Raw genomic sequence first — 7,464 nt, forward strand, 5'->3', positions numbered from 1 at the left:
ATACACATAAATAAATAAATGGAGGGACTGGAGAGATGGCTCAGCAGTTAAGAGCACTGGCTGCTAAGACCCAGGTTCAATTCCCAGCACCCACATGGCAGCTCACAACTGTAATTCCAGTTCCAGGGGATCTGGCACCCTCACACAGACATACATGCAGGCAAAACACCAATGCACATAAAAATAAATCTTAAAAAAAATAGAATTTTAAAAGTAATATATAAATAAAACAAAGCAAAAAGATACTTTTGTTAACAGCCATTCAAAAAAAATACACACACACACACATAAACATACATATATGTTTTTTTTTCCCTTTTGAGACAATGTCTCACTCTGAATCAGAAGCCAAGCTGTCCTAGAACACATTACTTAGACCAGACATTCTCTGTCATTGTGCTTGTTTTTCAGGTAAAAGCTGATGAAGGAAAATAATGACAAAAAAGTTACCGTGACTACAGTAATAGTTTTTAATTCATTTGCGTTATCTATCCCATCCCCGGAGATCTGCAGGCCTTCTGAAACAGTGAGATGAAAACTGCTGGTGTAAGGGGCCCATCGTAAGCCAATATTAAGCCTGGTATTAGAAGTGGGTTATCAAAATTCTACCAAATCACCTATCTGAGTTGACTGCCTTCAATTTTTATACAATAATTAAAAATCATACATAGAGACTAGTCTCAGTCTCTAACATGCTGACACCTCTAAAATCATTGTTTTCAACAATTTCTATAAATCATTCAATGTATCCCCAAAAGATCTATCTTAAAAAAAGAAAGAATGTTACACCCTACATGGAAAGACACATCCCTGGGGCTGAGAGTATGACTGAATAGGTAGAGTGCATATTTAGCAGAGTTGAGGCTTGAGACCCTGGGCTGAATCCCCAGCACTAATAAAAAAGAAAAAACACAGCAGTTTTTTTTTGTTTTTGTTTTTTTCTTTTTTTGGGTTTTCAAGACAAGGTTTCTCTGTGTATCCTTAGCTGTTCTGGATCTCACTCTGTAGACCAGGCTGGCCTGGAACTCACAGAGTGGCCTGCTTCTGTCTCCAAAGTGCTGGGATTAAAAGCGTGAACTACCACCCTGCAGCTAAACACAGCAGTTTCTAACAGGATTTCATCCTATTTTCCAGAATCCTGCAGCAGGTAGTAAAGTTTACCAGACCCCTAAAATTTCTTCAAGAAAATTTAACAAGGAAACGATCATATGCAATTTTTAAGAAAAAAGTAAATTAATATAAAAAGACAATCACAAAGAAAGTTATAAATACGTTTATTGTAACTTCTTTTTTTCAATTAACAAAAATTATGTTTATCTTATGGAGAATATCAAGTAACTGAGATACAATTTACCTCTCAATCACAATGGATAAGATACTCTGACTCCTACCAGGCATGGTGGTCTATGCCTTTAATCCCAGCACTAGAAGAGGTCTGTGAATTTGGGGCCAGCCTGGTCTACAGAGTGAGTTCCAGGACAGCCAGGGCTACACAGAGAAACCCTGTCTTGAAAAACAAAACAAAACAAAATCAAACAAAAAACACACATAAAATAGAGCTAGGCATCATAGCTCAGGCTTATAATCCCAGCACTTGAGAAGTTAAAAGTCATCCTCATCTACAAAGAGTTTGAGGCCAGCCTGAGCCAGCTACATTGAAATCCAGTCTTGAAAAAAAATTAAAGACATAAATACATAATTTATTTACAAACAAACTGTATGTGTTATGATATTTCATAACACTACGATTTTGTTTGTTTGTTCTCTTTTCTTTTATTGAGACAGGGTTTGTCTGTGTAATCCTGGCTGTCCTGGAACGCTCTCTGGAGACCAAGCTGGCCTTTTAAGCCTTTTTATCAGCATCATATTCACAAAGTATGCAAATAACCGATTCCTTTTTTATAAATCACCAAAAACAATAAATAAATAAATAAAAATAAATGAAGAACAGAGTGGTAACACCTGTCATGAAATAAGTGAAAATTCACAGGTTTTTAAGTTGCTTCATCACAAATGAGTCAGGTACCAAGAAGAAAATAAATGCTTACAGTAAGGGTTAATTCCACTTCTCTGTTTTGGCCATTCAATCTCTGTAACAAAGAATAAGTTCTTAGTTACTGATCAAAAAAAAATTAACTTACAGAAAGCATCAGGATGATATTTCCTCCTGCAAAATCTAAATTTTACATACCCATTAAAGGCGGCCTTCAATTGAACTCTACCACATAGAGGGTATGACAGACAAGATGAGCCCAAATTTGGTGTCCGAAAACTACCCTCAAGTCACTAGGGAGCTATTGCTCCAGCGTCCCAGGTTCTAAGAGCATCATTTACATCTCCACATCCTAGACATTACAGCAAGAATGCATAAAAATCAGGAAATTTCCTCTATCAAGATACTCCAAGATCAGTCACATAACTGGTACATATATTTGGTCAAAAAAAAAAAAAAAAAAAAGTCCACAGCCAAATAAAGGAAGAGGGTGAAGGGGGGGCGGGGGAATCAAGCTTAAGGTTTTCTTTCTGTCTTCGTCTGCCTTCCTGTCTTTTTCTCTCTTGTTTGAGGAACTAGAGATGACACTCAGAGCTTTCCCCAAAGTAAGGAGGAAAGTACTGTCCGAGGCACTATATCCCCATCAGGATTGTGATTTTTCTTTACATTTGCCAAGAAAGGAAAACCAAATATAACTCAAGTAAAACAGCCCAAGACCAAAGTCGGGGAGCAAAAGCCATCTGTATGAAACCACAACGGAACCTCAACCACGCAGGAAGCCTGGGCAGCTTCCTGATGGGCCTCACCAGGTAAAGAGGTAAAAATGACCTCAGGAAGGGACTGCAGGCTTCAGATCTGCTCCTGCTAACCCTTCAAGTCCCACAGCAGCTCTCAAAAACAAGGCGCCAAACAGCTGAGCATCCTGCTACACAGCCTGTAAGATTAGCTGCCCAAATCCGAGCGGTTTTCCCCCCATCAACAGCAGAGACTGAATTCTTTCCCACACACAGCCCCGTGTTCACCACTGGTCCCCCAAGACTTGTTAAATTAGATGTTGATTTCTATTTATACTGACCCATTACACAACGCGGCGAGCAGCCTTTGGGCTGTAGCGCTCAGTGCAGAATTTTCAGAATGTTTCACAAATATGTCTTGACATTTGTGACAATGAGATGGTCAAATGAGATGACAAAATATGGAGACACTCAAAAGCGCCACACCAAGAGCACCGTGTTCCCATACGCCAATACCTCGCCACTCTAAGTCCCAACACGAGTCAGAGGTTTCAACAGCCCCAAGAAACTGCATTCCTGCGTTCACACACCCGCCCAGCAGCAATCTCTGCCCTCCTCCTCGCTTGCGGTCTCGCTCACAACAGCTTCCAGCCCGCCGCCGCCGCCGCCGCCGTCTCTACGCTCCCGGGGGTCACTCAGGCTCACGCGGGCACGGACCGCGAAGGACCCCGTCTTTCCGTCTCTCCACCCTTCGTTCCCCTCACACTCAGCCCTCCTTCACCGTCTCCGTCTCTCCCAGGGTCGCACACACTCTAGAGTTACCTACCCTCCCACCCACAGTTCTTCTCCTCACGCTCTGGGTTTTTTCCGTCACTCGCAGACACACACACACACACACACACACACACACACACACACACACACACACGATCTCCCTCCCTCACACTCGCTGTCTCGCAGTTTTCTCTTTCACACACAAGTCCCCCCCCCCCCCGCGCGCCCCTCACACTTAGGGTCTTGCACACTCACAAAACCACCCAGGGTCTTTCCCACACGAGCGAGCGAGCGAGCGATCGCGCGCGCGCGCACGCCTCCCTCACACCGCGGTCGGCTCCGGGCTCCGGGCTCCCCGCTCCCGGCGTCCTCCTCTCGGCCGCCGCGTCCCTCCCGCGCCCTCCGCCCCACGCGGTTTCCGGCCCGCATCCAGCCCGCGGCGACGGCGGCCGGGCAGAGCGTTCGGGTGGCACCCCGGACGGCCCGGACCGCCCCGGCACCAGCCCCCGGACAGAACCAGAGGCAGCCCCTCACCTCCTGGCTCCCACCAGTGAGCTCCCCGGGTCGCCGCGCTGCCAGGATGCTCGGTCGCGCCGCCGCCGCCGCCGCCGCCAGCCGCTCAAGCCCCGCCCACGCCACGTCACTCGCACCGGATCGCGACAGCGCGCGCCGCCTGGGGACCCGGCTCGGAGCGGGGGCCTCCGGCGGCGTGGCTTCCGGGCACCAGAGCACGCCGGGGCCCGAGGCGATCTGCGTGCCGTTAGGAGCAGCCTCCGGCAGGCCGCGCCGGGGACCCCCGCGGACTGTGACTGGGGTCCGGTCACCCTCACCTGGGGTGGCCACTCCCGGACTCTGCACGCAGCCACTTGAAGCCCGTGGAGATGCTGCCGCGTGGAGCTCTAAAGGGTCCCCACGCTCCGTCTCCTTCTTGGCTTTTGGTGGGGACTCCACATCCAATGGGACCTCAGCCAGTTCACACAAAGACCGCTGGACCGCCTCCCCGCGGGGCTGCCCAGCCTTCAGCCTATGGAATCGAGGGAGAAATGCACACCCGGGACCTGTGCTCTGCCATTCAGACTCACTCCGACCCTGGGAGGCCCGGGGCTTTGTCCTGGTCTCGCCCAAGCCTGCTGACACCCCCTCAGGGAACAGCCGCCTCCTCTATCTCCCTCTAGGTTATCTTCTTCTTTGCTAGCGCGGGCGCTCCGGCTAAGACCTGCTTTTATATTCCACTGGACCCTCTAACCGACCTGTCTGGTAGGGATAAATATATTCCAAAGAGACAGTAGTGCTCTCCTCTTAGGCTATCAGACTTTAAAAAAAAAAAAAATGGACCCCAAGAAACCACTATTTCCTCCAGGAATTTCCTGCTAGGAGAGGAAGTGTCTGAAGCATCAAAGGAGGGACTTACCTCTTGCAGAAAGATTTATCACTGATCAGATGGACCTTCAAAGAGAGACTTGGAATTCACAAGGGACTACATCTGGTTTCCGAACTTCTTGTTTAAGATTTAAACCCTATCCTGGGAGCAGAAGAGATGACTCAGTAGTTAAGATCACTGGCAGAGGGAGGGAATTTTAATTCCCAGCACCCACGTGATGTAACCACTTGTAACCCTAATTCTTGGGGATCCAAGCACGAATGTGGTACATATGCACGCAGGAAGGCAAAAACATACACACATAAAAAGGTAAAATAAATCTAAAAAAAAAAAACAAATTTAGCAGGGCTTAGTGACACCTGGCTTTAATCTGAGCCCCCCGGAAGGCAGAGGCAGGTGGATCTCTAAATTCAAGGTCAGCCAAGGTTACACAGACATCCCCACCCACCACCCACCCCGTCTCAAAACAAAAGCAAAGAATAAAAAAATTTAACCCCCCCCCCGGAAGTGGAACAAGTCTTTAAGCTCAGCGTTCGGGAGGCAGAGACCTCTGTGTATTTCAGGCCAGCCTGATCTACTGAGTGAGTTCCAGTTACACAGAGAAAACCTATCTTGAAAAATGTAAATAAATCCTATCTTCATATCAGGATTCCCAAAAACCAGGCTTGGGGGAGTCACTGAATCTTTTTGTCCCTCTTCCCAAAGTGAATTTATTCACATTGAATAAATCTCCTTCTGCTTTTCACTATTAATTTAGCTCCATTTATCAGTTTATTATGTGTGGCTAAACTAGTTGGTTGGGGAACATGCTGTACCCCAAAATGTGGTACCATGATCTTCTTGTCCAAGATTCACCACACTCTGACTGCTTCCCGGTCATTTTAGCCAGGTGTCCTGGTTCAGGCACTCAAACCCTTACTCCCATTCACTCCGTGGGGAATCTGGAAATGAACGGCATCTGAACCTCTCTCTTCCCAATCTACATGCCAATCCCCAGCCAGCTGCCTCAGAGTCCAACCTGCGGCACCTGCCACACACACTCCATTCCCCACCCAAAATTACTTAAAATACTGTGAGATTGGTGGGGGTTTTACATGTTTGTTTTGTAAACTGATTTTGAAATTCTACAAAGTGTGAACTTTTGTAACGTGATTGGATTGTTCTAAGTGCAAAATTTGTAATGACTGGGCTGGGGAGATGGCTGAAAGGTTAAAAGCGCTGGCTGCTCTTCCAGAGGTCCTGAGTTCAATTCCCAGAAACCATACGGTGGCTCACAGCCATCTATAATGAGATCGGACGCCTTCCTTCTTCTGGTGTGCAGGGATACATGCAGATACAGCACTCATATACATAAAATACATAAATCTTAAAAAAAAAACTCTCCTAAAACCTTCCTTTCTACTCCCTGATGAATGAAAGTGAAGACATGACCACTTCTAGGCATGGCTGAAGAGGTTTTTATTGTAGATACAAGGGAGGGCACAGCCAGAGGGATCTGGAAGACTCTAGACTGAACATGGCCAGCAGAACAGACCCGGCCATGAGATGAGAGGGAGTGGGGGAGAGCAAGAGAGAGAGAGAAACAGAGAAAGACAGATGGACAAGGAAACGAGCTGAGGACTAAGAGGCCAAGAGGGCACATGGCCAAAATGGCTGGGTTTATCTATAAAGAGAAGCTGAGGGAAGGAAAGCAGCTGGTGGGGGAGGGATCAGGGTAGGGGACAAGGAGGGTGGTGAGAAGGGCTGAGGTGCCAGGACTCTTGACTGGGAGGAACGGTTCTGGGAAAGCCTGGCAGTCAGGGTCTGATGTGGTATGTCAAAAGGCATCTCAGTTAGCCATTTGTCCCGAGCTGAGACTTAACACCTATAGACCTATAGGATGACAGTCCTTGAGAAACCCTTGTTGGTGCCATCCCTTTTTGTATCCTCTGCTTAGAACCCTAGAAAGGCCTCTGATGCAGGCTCAAGAGGGCCCTGAGATGGATGGTTGGGTGTGTGGAGTTTATCAAAAGAGTCATTAACACCATGGACAACACAGACAGACAGACAACAGCCTGGCAGGGACTCTGGGGCGAGTTCAGGCTCCAGCATCAAGAAAGAGCATGGTAGAATATCTAAAGAAACCAACAGGTGATCTCTTGCACCACTCTGAGGATGAGGGGGGTTTCCCAGCACAAGCCTGCAGCCAGACCCTCGGATACCCAGGCAAGAGGCAGGGTAGAGGGTGGGGCAGCAGGATATGAGGCCACCATTACTCCTTTGATGTAAACTCCCTGCCCCATGGGAGAAACCCTGTTACCTAGAGCTCCACAGACAAGGTGTCAGGACAACGCCTGTTGGTGTTGGGGGTATGTGTACAATAGGTATTGAAGCCTGGGCAGCAGCTGGATTCCCTTACATCCTTACACACCTCTGGAAGTGTAAGTGAATCTGCATATATTTAGGTCAGTTGAGCTTGATCCAACACGCCCTCCATTCAGTGACAGCCACCCATTTGTCCTTGCAGTAGCTGCATAGAGAAGCCTGCTGACTTTCATCCAGATCTCTGGCTTTGCTGTCTCACATTCACATATAAAGCTCAT

The 7,464-nt window shown here is 47.5% G+C and overlaps 1 protein-coding gene across 6 annotated transcripts in view; it reads right to left on the reverse strand.

The window, feature by feature from the left end:
• Positions 1-4,125, reverse strand: part of Slc7a6 (solute carrier family 7 member 6) — a 31,674-nt gene extending 27,549 nt beyond the window's left edge. For 3 of the 6 annotated variants that reach the window (XM_052727679.1, XM_052727678.1, XM_052727675.1), the window contains exons 1-2: positions 4,036-4,125; positions 2,049-2,090 (exon numbers count right to left, since the gene is read on the reverse strand). The gene's annotated coding sequence lies outside the window, so the exon portion shown is untranslated. Of the gene's footprint in view, positions 1-2,048; positions 2,091-3,317; positions 3,620-3,756; positions 3,779-4,035 lie in introns of those variants that run through there. The other 3 variants (XM_052727680.1, XM_052727677.1, XM_052727676.1) reach the window with 3 other exon arrangements.
• Between the last annotated feature and the right edge of the window lie 3,339 nt (positions 4,126-7,464).

Source organism: Peromyscus californicus, unplaced genomic scaffold, assembly GCF_007827085.1.
Source record: "Peromyscus californicus insignis strain IS unplaced genomic scaffold, ASM782708v3 Scaffold_8__1_contigs__length_139910024, whole genome shotgun sequence".
Taxonomy (NCBI): domain Eukaryota; kingdom Metazoa; phylum Chordata; class Mammalia; order Rodentia; family Cricetidae; genus Peromyscus; species Peromyscus californicus.